Genomic DNA, 14649 nt, shown 5'->3' with positions numbered 1-14649 from the left:
GCACTTGCGTACGTTCGGATATACGTACGTTCTATCCCGTGCTTTTTTCTTCTTTCTTTTCGTAAAGCGCGTGCTTTCGTGATACTATTAGTTCGCACCGCGTCTTCATCGCGTTATAGACCGACCGATAAAGCATAATAATACCACGCCGAGCGGAAACTTCTCGATAAGCGCGCGTGATGCACGACGTAATTAAAATCCGTAAGTAACGAGAGCTTACACGCGGATCGACTCGAGTGATCTGCATAATACGACGCCGCGCGACCCAAATCCGCGTAATAGAGTTTCCATGGAAGAGGATAAGAACGCTTGGAGAGGAATACCCATGTTCTCTTTCCTGATGCTTTTCTCTCTCTCTCTCTCTCTCTCTCTCTCGCTGTCTTTCTCGCTCTTCCCAAAGAGAGAACCTCGTTTCCTTTTATGCACATCGCGGGCCTACTTTCGATCTCGTTTTCGAGGATCGCCTTCCATCATGCGTCGCACATACTTCAGCCTTCGAGTGCAATTCCGTTGCAGACGAAATGGGGATGGTGGTGCAAAAGGGGTGATGCAACGTGGGAAAGAAGATACGGGCGGGGAGGGCGATATCGTAATGCAGTATTGTGAAGACGTGCCCCGAGGGTTGCGAGACAGGTTTTCGTGCAGTTATGTACGCCTCTGCTTCTTCCACTTTCAATTTTTCTTTTTCTTTTTTTTTTTGGATATGTTAATAAATATTCTTCAGTTGTAGAATGTCATTGAAAAATTGATTTATATTTAAAAAGTGTTGCTTGACAAAAAAGGATAGCGAAGAAGAGCACGAGTACAGTGACGTGACAACGTTGACTACAAGCGAATTTTCGCGGCTTGTTCGACATGGAAAATCGTTCGCACGACGAATGGGATGGTTTCCGGACTCGGTCAAGCGGAAATTGATAATCCGATTTTGAACGCGCGAACGTTGGCAGGCCGGTAGATTTTAGTGTGTCGATGGATCTCGATTTTGCACTTTTCCGCGAAAGTGATGTACAGCGTGCGTTGCTTTTAAATGCACTTGGAGTTTACGGAATCGTACGTAGAATCGCGTTTACCTGAAAAACCCTCTTCTCTTTTAACAATTTCAAACAGAATATAAAATTGCATCGAAATCTTGACTGTTCCTTTCGAGAATCTGTAGTTTTCTGATTGACCAACTGTCTATTTGTTTAACGGACATGATTGAATTTCAATTGAAAGTACGGAGGAAAAATATTTAGATTTGTATCTGCCTTGTATTTTTCTACGAGAATAGCGCGGCTAACGGGACGATAACTCATTTATAGCGTCAGTTGCATGCTGAACCATTTTAAATCGATACGCCTTTACAGTCATTTGCAGTACTTTATTTCTGAGTTTATTAAAAAAAACGCTTTCAAGTTTTTATAGCCGATGTTATTTTTTTCTCCGAAAGAAAACGAATGCAACTTCTATTTTTGAAAACGAACAAAATATTTACAATACTGACGAGAGAAAGATATTTTTAGAACCACTTTTACAACATTCGATTATTATATATGTGAAATTTAGAGTCATACGAAGCTGTTTCGGAACCGTAAATTAATAGCGATTTCGTAATCGATTAGTATTATATTATAGATCTTAACTGAACCAAAACTATATATACACGTAAATACAATAAAATTCAAATATTGAAAATTGGTCCAATGAATTCTTATATAATTTCGATTATAAAACTATTACTAAAATTCATTGCAAGAATGCATGAATATATTAAGCAGTTATATTAATGAATCCAATTATTGTATCACACAATGAATTAACTGGACATTAAGTCGGACATTGATTAATGATTATTCATTGGACTAAAAATGACCAAAATTTTTTTCACCGTACGAAAAAAATCGTGAAGATCGTTGTCAAGAAATCACAAATTTTCGCGACTCTAGCGAGTTTTGTAGACACATCCTATGACCGTCTTCAATGCTGGAAAATGCGCTCCAAGTATCCCGGTTATATATCCTCCGAGCATAGTAACGCGAGTACCTATCCGTGGTAAATGTATGCGGTAAAAACTACGGGAAAGAGAAAGAAAGAGCGGAGAAGACTCCTGTTATGTGTACGTCAAGAATGGTCTCGCACGACCAGGGCGAAAGCACGTGAGAAAGAGTTTCCGTGGGATTATGCAGTCGTTTTCTGCGTTCTACTTAAGGATCGATCGTGTCCTGGCGTTGGCTTGCCGCCGTCCGATGGTGACGAAAGTAACCAACCTCCACGTTGTTTCTCTGAGACGTGGGCTTATCGGTTTACCGCGACGAAAACACGTCGGACATGCCTTTCCCGGAAATGTCCGCGAGAAGGGGTACGAGGAGAGAATTCTAATTTTGAGTTACTATCAGCTTGCTCGAACCGCTCACCTTTATTCTGTTTCGTTTTTGAATAAATGATACGAGAGAATATATATATATATATATATATATATGTATGTATATACATCTTCGGTACATTGTTATCGTAGGCGTTGACCTCACACGAAACAACTTTGCAGAAATATTTTAAAATTAAGGTACAGATGTAAAAATAATTTTGTTGGATCATCAAAATACTACAGTTTTGGCATTACGTATAAAGCACTTTCAATTTACTACATTTTCTTGGAAGAAGCACTTTTAATTTATTGTATCTTTTTGGAAAAAGCAGTAATAAAACTTAAAGGAAAATTAACGAAACATTAAAATTGTTATAAAAATAAATTTTTTTCATAAGGTTGTTTTTTAATTTATTTTTTGTTACATGGAAAGAACACTTAATAAAATTTATTTGATTAAAAAAACATTATGTTCGAATTCAAGAGAATTTTTTCACGAATTAAAGAAATTTTAACCAAAATTTCTTTCAAACCGAAGCAACCTTTTCTTTGGGTGTATAAGTAAATATAAAGTATTTTCAATTTCTGCATTTTCTTCGAAGAAGAGGTATAGTAATAAAACCCAAAGAAAAACTAAGAAAAAAATATCAAAATTGTTACAAAAATAAATATTTTTCAACAAAGCTGTTTTTTAAATTTATTTTTTTGTTACACAGAAAGAATACTTTTGCTAATGTATTCAGTCATTTAAAAAGTATCCGCGGTTTTTTTCATTTAAAAATTGAACAAAAAACCGCGGATACTTTTTAAATGACCTACTATCTAAAACTTTAACTAGATACGGAAAAATAATTTTATTAAATTAATTATGTAAGATGCTCAAGCATAACGAGCAATGCTGCAAAAAGTTTTGACATTTTAGCAACCATTTTAAGCGATCTACATGATTATTTTGATTGCCTAACAAAGTTACAGATCTATGTCTAGCTAAATTTTTAGCTACTTCAGCAAAATCGTTTTTTCCATGAAGCAAATCGATTCCACGATTGAATCGAAAGACTCGATCGAGAAACGATTCTTCCAAGATCACTAAGGTCTTTCTCAGTTGCGAGCATAGAGATTGCGGCGTGCAATTTCTCCTTGTCGGGCGGTACGGTGATTTAGGGGAATCCATCACAAGCTGCGGCTGTCTAGATCTATTATTGGGCGCCGGGACGTAAGTTAGCGACCGCGGGGGTTGGACGGAGGGTGGGTGAAACTGCAGAAGGGATTCGCGCCGATGGTGTCTAGGGATAACGCGGCGGACGTATTAGGTAATTGCGGGGGCGAGTTCTGTCGGAGGGAAAGGGGGTTGGAAAAGGGGGTCGCCGGTGGCGTAGGCAGGGAAAGGGATGTGATTTATATCGCTGGCACGTGACGCGCCAGTTAGAAATTATCGTTAGCCACCTTACCGCGGATCGTCGAGCCTTTACGTATGGCACCACTTACCGCATTATTCTCTCGTAGGTTAGTTACGTAGAAGTTACGTATAGATTCGTCTCGGATCGGATTTTACGCGTGCGGCGTCACCGCGTATTTTCGGCTCATCTTGCACGTTCGGTCACTCCACGCTGTATATTTTTGGGGACTACGGGACGTTTACGTCAGTTTGTGCCTGCATTTCGCCGTTAAATGCTAGGTGTTTATTCGGCGGAACCCGAAAGATAACCGTATTGAAAGTAAAAAAAGTATATATTACGTTGGAACGCTATTCAAGTAACGTTATTTCGTTAAGTTTCCTTGTACGTTTTTCAAGTTTTACCATGTGAAAATTCTTTTTCCACCTGGAACGAATACAACATATTAATCTTCTTCAAAGTATTCCCTGTTTATTTTGGTCAGTATCGATTATCGCGTTTTCTTAAGCGTGACGGTTGATCGTGCATGTTATTGCATTTCGATCGATAGCCTGTTCGAGGGCGATACCGGAGAGAGGAGTATTTCCTTTCGGAGCACAATGACGCGCCATATTACGGGAAGGGAAATGTTGTATAATATGAAATCGCTATTCGAAGGACGTAGTAATTTTCTGCCGGGAATCGATTGAAAAGTGTCGATTAAACAATCATCCTCTTTTTATTATCTTGTCTCGTTTCCGAATTTATTATACTGCATGACGTTATCAGTTCAAGATCTTTTAAACGGTGTTATTAGAGATGATATTTTTTAACTGCTAATGGTATCTATTCATACAGTTTCGTATTTCGTGTTTCTATATTTCTTGCACTGCAATATTATATTGTAAAATCTATCATAGTAAACGTATACATTCGATTACTTTTTCTGCGTTAAATGATATTTTTATATATACATATATACATACGTTTGTATTATTTTAGATATTACGTATAGGATGAAAATACGCTACTGTTACAGAGCTTGCGAAGTATTGCGCAATTTCACGTTTTCAAGCTTTATTGTTCTCTTCTTCGAAACGGCAATTTATTATTAAAGCTTGGACAAATGTACTCGGCAATCACTAATCAATGTGCTTTAATTTATTATCGAGTCCGCGTCTAGATTACGTTTGGCCACTGCGGTATTTAACGTATGATATTGCGCCGTTCGTGCTGTACAATTTTGAAAGTCGCCTCACAGCGTTATATTCAATATCCTCGTTAATTATTCAACATACATCGTTGATGACTATACCCTTCACAAAGAAGTTTTTTTCAATCCTTGTTGTTTACAAACCCTAGTTTACCGTACCCTTTTTTATAGGATTTTTTTTATACGCCGAATATGTGACATTTGTTCACACGCAATCCCAAGAGACTTTGTGGTCTACGTATCTAATGATATTAATTAGAATCGCGTGGCTGAGGATTCGCCTTTATTCTTACCACGAAGCATTTTCGTTTACTTCTCGCTTCTCTCTGTCTTTTTCGAATATTTACTTTTTTCGTATTTTGCTTTCGCGAATTTTCGCTTTCTCCGTACGAAAAGAACAATTTTGTTGAAATATTTAAAAATTTAGCTAGAGATGCGGACCTGGAAATAATTTTGTCGAACTATTAAAATAATTATGTAAGAAACTGCTAGAATCTCGTTTAAACTGTTAGAATTTCTATACTTTTGTAGCATTACTTATCATCATGCTTGAGATACCTACACAATTATTGTATTTTGACCGAGCCAAATTATTCTCAGATCTGTACCTAGCCTGTACCTAAAATTTACTTTAGCAATATTATTCTTTACATGTGGCAATATCAATTGCACTCAACTTCTACTAATTTCGTTTATAAACTCGCACGATCGACATTCGCGATATGAAATTAGATGAGAATGTGAAAGTCACCCATTATTTCCATTCAATTAATCATAAGTGCTCTACTCAGGATAATATATCGATATAAATTAGATGGAAAATTTGTCATTATATAGATTGTAAAATGTTTATTTGTCCTGTATAATTACATCTTTTGGAGTATTTTTTATTTGCAAATGTAAATATTGATTACACCTCTGGTACCGTATATAACTCATTTAGAGGAGATGTACACGTACTTGTACACGTACTTCACGATACTGCGAAGAACTGCTGACCATAATTCTTTCGTTGAATGGAGCGACGCGATAGAAAGCGAAATGTTTAATTCCCGCTCAGATGATAATTAACCGCGTTCCAATTTAACGCCAGCACTGTAAACGACGGCGATGGAAGAAGAGGTGGGTAGACTAGAAGCCGCGATATTGAAAGTAATTGCAAGGTGCGGAGCTGTAATTTCGTGCTAACGAGTGGTTACATCGAATAAGCGTGTTTTAATCCGCCGTTTTTTCCTCGGACGATCTCATCGATCGCAATCCTCTTTTTTTCTTTATATCAGCGCAATGGCATGTTAGGGTTAAAAGATACAGGTACACTTTTAAATCTGTAGCGTTAAATTTAACTTAATTTAAGTCGCCACTGCTCCTACTCAATTATATCGTTATTTTTATACTAAAACAATGGTTATTATATTTAGTAAAAGCAGTTATTTTACACTATAGATTTAACAGAGTCCGTATATTCTGGAGTCGGAAAATTAACTTATCCAGTAAGTTGTTTAAAAATTTATTCCATATTCTCATCTCATTTTCAGTTCAACTCGACATAAATCATACACAGAAAGAACGATTTTGATGAAGAGAGAAAAATTAATAAATAAAGCCAACGAATATTTATCAATTATAGAAGTATCTTTATTCGAAGCAAACCTTTTTCTTCTTTTTCTTCTTTTTCTTCTTTTTGGGAAGAAGTATTGCGCCATAATCAATACACGTGCTTATTCGCTCGAAGTCTGTGGCTTGCAACATATCTTGGAGCTCAGACTCGTCGACGAGCGACGGTTAATGACGAGGGTGGGATAACCGAGTCAGCGGGGGTGGCGCGGCAGGCAGCGGGAGACAGTGACAGAAACTGGGGTAACAAAGGGGGGTCGCGCGACCCTGCGATGGGGCCCTGCGGTTTGTCGGTACGTTACTGCGGTACGCGGTGCGGTACCGAGCCGTCAAGTTCATATTGCCGGTTTCCTGTCATTAACGCGCCACATCGGGTGCCAGCAACACCCTCCTAATTCCCTCCCCCGGATCTCCTGTCCCTCCTCCTCCCTCTCTCCCTCTCTCTCTCTTTCTCTCGAGTATTCTCGAAATATACGCCTCTTGCACACGTAGTACCTAACGTAGTTACCGGTGACTCTGACGTGAGTAGTCTCGCGCTGACACGCGACGTTCGTTTTCACAGTTGGGCGGCGAGACGAGCGATATGACATAAGTTTCGTTCACGCGATATCTTTTCCACATCATATTCTCGCACGGAGAAGAAAAATCTAGAGGGATGATGCAGCATAAGAATAACGTAAAATTCTATTCAGGTGAAATTCAGGAAGGAATTAAAAAACAAAACCTTTTTTCGTGCAGAAAATTGTTTAAATAGGGCTTTAAAAACGTTGTCTGGAAAAGCGTTTGAATGAAAGAAATTATTGGCGATAAATTGGGAAAGAATGCAAGTAAAATAATTGTCTGACAGATCGGGACGGGATAATTGCTACCAATCTAACGCGAATTTTGCACGAAAATTTCATTCATTTATACACTGTTATATCTATTTGTTAAGCGAGCCGGGGTTGAAACATTGTTACACCGTTTTGCGCGCCGTCGAATATGTGGGGGCTGTTGTATCTGCTGCGAAGTCGGCACTTTGGAAAAAAAATCGAGATAGGAATGTTTTCGTTGATGCTGTCCATTGTACAAGTGAGCTGTCGTGTCGACCTTAAATCAAAATCACACGTTGAAAAATGGGACGTGGATAGGATTTGATAACATGCCCTGTGAATTATCTCTGACCTATGCGACTACGCGTCACAAGTGGATTAAATGATAAGGAATAAATCGTGATTATAGGACAATCGTTATAAAATAATTTTTCTTCTCCTTGAAGTCTCTCTAATGAAATTGAAAGAGACTATCCGGAGCTCAAAATACATAAATTCTCGCCTAGCACAGTTTGTGCGAATGATAAGTTCACCTGTACACCTATCGCGTTCTAATGTTCTATTTGCCTCGATGGATTGTCAGGTCGAGTATAGTCACGAGGAGCGGGAAAACAGGTGGTCCGTTTGAAACCTCGATAACTGGAACTTGTCACTTTGTCGACGTGACGACGGCCTCTGAATTCGTAATCATGCTTCCATGTTCTCTCTCTCTCTCTCTCTCTCTCTCTCTCTCTCTCATTGCTAATCACCAGAATCTTTGGATTAGCACGTAGCTGGAGTGCCGGTCGAAGTACTGAATTCCTACCGAGCTCTCCGGATCTACATTGGGGATGCAGTTTGACATTTCTACAAGATTCATGTCGAGAAGCGATTTTATCACGAAAAGAATGATATTGCTCAAGTGTTTAAAAATATAACTATATATATGTGTGTGTGTGTGTGTGTGTGTGTGTGTATACACACACACACACATTGGTTGCGAGAGAAAATTTTTGATATTTTTAACTCTATTTATACATATTTCTATAATTAGGATTACTGCAACATGTTAGTAATAATAATTATATGTAATTATATCTAATTCTATCAACAAATGATATATATAGTCAGCAATTTTCCGAAACTGATTATAATTATAATTATTTTACGAAAAGATTTTGCTGAAATATTTAAAAATTGAGATAAGATACACATTTGACAATAATTTTATTATATTGAAAATAGTTAAGAATAATTAGGAATTTATATAATTAAAATTAAATGATGAGGAATTTTAAGTGGTGATCGTATTGCAAAAAGTTTTGACATTATACAATTAATTTGAGTATCTTATATTATTTTAATTTAGCAAAATTATCTTCAAGTTTGTATCTTAGCTAAATTTTTTAAATATTTTAGCAAACTCTATTCATATTTGCTCGTACGTTATTACGCCAATTTAATTATATCGACGATCTTTTTATCATTAAAGAAACTTTATTATAAAAAAATTAAAAAAAATACTTTATCATAAAAAAAGTTTCGTCAAACTTCTTTCTGGCGTTTTTAGCTTTCCTTTTTAATTCTCCTTTGATTTATAGTTTCAGAACATTAGTAATTGGATTGCCGTCAATTTGCAGGTTAAATTATGTACGTTTAGTTAATCAGTTGCAGTGAAATCGCTGATTTATTTGTCACAGCTGTGAGTCCATATTTGTGTGTTCCTTTGTAATGTATTTGAATATCATCTTGCTTTGTAAGCGACGGTACGTTTCATGCGTTTTGGTTCCTTTTATCATAGAATTCCGAATGAATGGCGTACGCGCGTGTCTTCGCGTGGGAACAACAAAACGTCGGAGCAACAACAAAAAAATTTGTCGTATTCCTTGGATACCATTACGCGGCTTGCTATACGACAAAGAAGTTCGGCGTGCGTAAATCCCTTTAAAGCATCCCGCGCCGCGTCTGTACGTGGCAGCATCGCGGAAGAAGGGTGCGTCATCCCCCGTCGCAAATTCCATTCTTCTCCACCTTTTGTCTTTATGCCACCTTTCCATTTGCCCTCCTTTCCTTTCCTCTTTTATTCTCACATCCACGCCTCTCGTGTTTTTCCTTTTCTCGTTTTTCACGAGTGAAGAAATTACAATATAAATGAATCCATACCCTTAATAGTTTGCCAAACTTTGTTAATCATTCGTTGCTGATCGATTGTTGAATAATTTGTTGAATGATATTCGCTCGATTTAATTTTCTTTCGTCACTTTTCGCAAAGTCCCCCGTTATTTCGAGAATTGCTAGGGTTTTTAACGTACGAATGATGTAATTGCAACGCGCCTTTTACGTAACTCTACTCGGAACGGAGTCTGTAAGAGGATTACATTTGTTAGAGTTTGACGGTAGCGGGACTAGCGGGTTGGAATGTCAGATGGACGTTCATGTAGAACGACTCTTGCTGGAATTTCAGTGACCCGCGCGACAGAATCATTTCGACTATCCGCTCGCTGTGACGAATTACTATTGTGCGCATTTCGATTCTGTCATACCGACGCGCCGTTGCGTCGTGTCTGCTGACAGAATAGTTCTCACTTTATTGCAGGGATTGAGTCGTTCCTTTGTAATAGATTGCATTCCTCGAGGATCTCCGTTTCCTGCATGTCATTGCCATTTTTCCGCGATTACGATGCGTCGTTGATTAACTCGACGTACTTTTTACATTATGATAATTGTATAAAATATAGTTATTATAGTATAAGAAGTCTATCGTATATATGTAGTACTATAATTATTATATTATTTACAGTTCTATATATCTATAATTGGCATCGAGAATGATTATAATTCACTGTTGTCTTTGTCGCCAATTAGATATTTTTATTGTATATAGAACTATGAATATAATTATTGTTACTAACTTTAGCAAATAATTATAAAAATGGAGCTCCTAATTTCATTATTTTATTATGCAATTATATTCGTAAATAAAATTATACTCATAAATACGAAATATTTTTCCCTCACAATCAGTATATAAGATATTTCTACGAATTTGAAAATTTGTTTTTATTATGAAAATATAATATAATAAGAACTTCCATATGTATAATTTTTTTTAGGTTTTTGAAATATACTCTATGTACCCTTTTCACTTTTTTTTTCTATTTTTGTATATGGATTAATTTCTCAAGTTCGATATCAAGTAATGTAATACTTTGAGCAATATAATATATTATAATTTTTGCAAATTATAAAAATAGTAGGCTACGTGGCAGCGAATGCACCTGTGCGGTTAATCTATGGAAGTGTAAACGTTACCTCGAGATAATACACGTGCGATAATTTTCATGCAAGTAACTATAAAGCATAGACCATAACTACAAGCGCGTAGGTATAAGCGATAAAGCTTAAATCTACGCTTACATCTGACGTTATACATGCAACAAGGTAAACATTATATTCCTCTGCCGCGAACAACAACGAATCCATTTTCTGCGTCGAGGATAAATTCGCGCGATATCGCGTTTCCGATCGTTTCTTCTCGTATTTCAGGCGCGAAGATGCGCGTTCTCCTTATTTCGAAATGATCGCACTATTTCGAAAACGTTTGCCAATCGCTACGAACTTACGAATGTGTTCGAGGACGAATAAATTTTGGAAGTGCGGCGGAGTACAAAGGGACTCGTTGCTTTATGAAAAGAATTTCGTCATTTTTGCAAAAAGGAAAAAAAAAAGGAATATAAAACCAGTTTTCAAAGACCATATGAAATTACGACTCGCGAAATCTTTTACGTGCAAACATGGCCCGAGATTAAATTTTCTTATTTAAAATAAGAACGTGGCGCGCTTTGCAAGCAAAATATTAAAAGATCCTGTGACACGCGGAGCATGTGACGGAAAAGTTCGCAAAAGTACGAGAGTTGGGACATGATCCACGACCCACATTTTCTTTAACCTCAAAGTTCACAATTCTCTCTTTATTATCACGGTCCAGAGTTTTGTTGCTTTTCATTGGACTCACGTACATGTTGTTCGGTTCGTGCGGATCGGACATCTCATGAAATTGGCTTCTCGTGGATTAAAAAGCGAATCTGCCGAGCTGAACCGTCCTTCTGTTTTTCGAGACTCAAACTTTAGACGCTCCTCCGTTCGCTTTTCACAGTTCGCGCTCTTCTCTCGTCGGTGAAAAGCTTCCCGCCCTCCCCCCCCCCTCTCTCTCTCTCTCTCTCTTGGTCGCGGCGAAAGCTATTTCTGGAGATTCTTGGGAGGATTATTGCGGCGCCGCGAGGCGAGAGCGGCGAAGTAGACCCCCTAAGTCTACTTAATGCTCAAGTTGCCGGAATCGTTTAATTATTTCGCGCCGCGGTGCTCGACGCCCACGGCCTTCCGAAGCGTTTTTCGCGCGCGGCGAAGTTCGTGAAAATTATTGTCGGCGCCGAAGTTGCGTACCACGGCTGGGCTGTTTCAATAATAATTACAGTAATCGCGCGGGATGGGTTGTCGTAAGTTCCGCACGTATCGGGGGATATTTTCAGAAATTATAATTAATTTATTCATGAGCAAAGAAGAAACCATATTTGGTTTCGTCTAAAGCGGATCTTAGTGCCTAATAATATTTTTCTATGAATTTTTCCAACTTTCGGTTTATGCAAACTGCGTGCCGACTATTTGTCGATATCTTGAAACAATCCTATATTGAAACTGGTGCATGTAACATTAGAAATTAAATCGACTGCTTGTCGATTTAATTATATTGGTGCTCAACGACCATTTTTCTCACCGTCTTATTTTAAGATATCTTTTCAATGTATATGTTGAAAAGATGTCTATTCTTTTCTCCATGGCAAAAAAATTGAACAGATGCTCCTATGATGTCCTATGAATATGACTATGAATATGGGAAGAAATAGGTTAAAACGCTATAAACAATTTATTGCAGAAAATATTATCTTAACTAGAATAAAATAGTAAAAATTCATACAGAAATATTACTATATAGGTATCAAGATCCACTCTGACCGAATATGGCTCTCTTCTTCGCTCATTTGTCTCAATTATTCACAAATATCGGTTAATTCCTTATTTCTTATTTATGTCTAGCAATATATCTTGTAATATTGTCAATATCTTTTCTTGAAATTAATTGTTACTTTTAACTGTGCCTAGCTGTTTTTAGAACAGATTTGCGTCTAACGTTATCATCGGTTCTTTTTGTCTTATCTCCATTACATCACAACTATGGCAATGGAGAGTTTTAAAGAACCGTTCGCGAGGACACTCAGACAAAGTTACTGATACATCCGACTGCCTCTCAAGAGTTAACGTATCGTTTCCACGAGACTGCTTTGCTGAGGAGGACATACTTTTCGCGTCGTCTGAAATTCCTCTTCACAATGGTAGAGGATATATTTTCCCTTCGACGAATCTCGCGCGTCTCCACGGTGACGGAGCAGTGTAGAACGTCCAGTATCCTTGCAATGCTCGCTTCTTTCTTTCCTTTTCTTCCTCGCGATTCCTCTCGCAATGAGGTTTCCATGGCGCTCGGCTGCGTCCCCGTTTCGATCCTGAAGCGCGTCATCTTATCCGTGAATATCTGCAGAAGGAATATGTAAATAAGCCGACTGAGATATTCATGCTCCTCTTGTTGTATTCCCGTCTCTATCCCGATTGTCGTCATCCGCCTCGTGGATAAGTATGTTTGTGCGATGCACATGTGACGCACAAATGCACGCTCGTTTATATAGGATTTCCTCGCCTGAATCTCAACTCGCAAGTTTCCTGCTGATTTTGGAACAGATATATTCCTATTAATGATTTTACTACACAGCGTTTTTCTCCAAATCCAAGTGTATAATAAATATTTTCGTATATATATATGTGAAAATATTTATTGTACAAGTTTAAATATGTAAATCCATTTTTGTATGTAATATAGTATGTTATTTTTGCACGGGACAACTAAATCCTATATATAGGGGAGACCGGGGCTAATAGACTTATTTTTCAATTTCGAATTTTTACATCACGAAATTAAGAGACTTATCGAAAAATAAATTCTACACCAGACTACATACATTTGACTACCTAATAATATTTTAATAATAAGAGGAAACTAATAAGTAATATGAAAAAAAATGCATTTTTCTAATGCATTCCATCTGATTCAACTAGCTTCGGGATAATTCGACTAAGATTATTAAAATAAAGATTAATGTATTTTAAGCTTTCTTACATCTTTGACTATATATTAATAAAACTTTTATAAAGATATATTTTAAACACAAACATTCGCTTCGCAGGACAAAACAATATTTCTTTTTGCAAAATTTATTTATTTGCAAAAACACGTCGAGTAAGCCTAGTTTTCGAGATTGGACATGAGGGAACTAAACTTATAACATTTACCACTGAAGAAAATCTCTTTAAAAGAAATAAAATTTTGAGTAAGTATTATAAGAGTCGTCACTAAATGAGTCGTACAATTCCATGCTGTGGTTAGTTTACTATCCCCATCCGTTCATTTTTTAAAAACATTAACAATATACGATAACAGAGACACATAAACAAAAAAAATCTGTTGGACTTTATTAAGTAAGAACTGCACTTACTATCTAAGTAGAAATCAAATATCTCAGACAATCATATACGATAGTAAAACAAAAACTTTAAGAATAAAAATATTTGCTTAGGTGTACGATTTTTTAAAATTGTGGCATAACTTCTATCATAGATGTGTTCACAACAAGATGTTACAGCAGACTTAGCGACAGTCGCTGCTGCGTGCTCAGACACGTTTACGCGTGTCTCGCGTGTCTTGTTTTTAATGTAGCCTCGATTATTCTACTTACCCCTATATTCTGACCCCGGTCTCTCCTACAATATATGAAGTCACTTGCTATACTTGGATTTACAGTTAAACACTCTTGGAATAATTCACTGAATATGTTTTGGTCTATTAAAGTTTCTATTTAATATTTCACTGAATGTAAGTTCATACTCAGCGATATTTATTAGTTTATTAAAGATAATGATACACGATTTTCTAATTTCTTTGCTGTACGATACGAAGTGTGTTTTAAACGGCATCTACAATGAGATTTTAAGGCGTAAGAAATTGCCCAATCATAATTGAATATGAGGATGATAATCCACTGTGGTTGATCAATTTCTTACGGCTTATGGCTTAATTAATTTTACGTCTTAAAATCTCATTGTAGATGCCACCTTATGATTATGTTATTCCAAATGGAATCTATTAGTGATAATTATAGAATCTCTATTTATTTGTAAATGATGATATAATCTATTCATTTGTTA

At 36.9% G+C, this 14649-nt stretch overlaps 1 protein-coding gene across 17 annotated transcripts in view; it reads left to right on the top strand.

The window, feature by feature from the left end:
- Nucleotides 1-14649, top strand: part of heph (polypyrimidine tract-binding protein 1 heph) — a 532621-nt gene that overhangs the window by 261039 nt on the left and 256933 nt on the right. The gene's annotated exons all lie outside the window — the stretch shown is intronic.

This window comes from Acromyrmex echinatior, chromosome 1 (genome assembly GCF_024713525.1).
Source record: "Acromyrmex echinatior isolate Ae372 chromosome 1, ASM2471352v2, whole genome shotgun sequence".
Taxonomy (NCBI): domain Eukaryota; kingdom Metazoa; phylum Arthropoda; class Insecta; order Hymenoptera; family Formicidae; genus Acromyrmex; species Acromyrmex echinatior.
The sequence above is the reverse complement of the archived record's forward strand: the minus strand, read 5'-3'. Positions and strand labels throughout refer to the sequence as shown.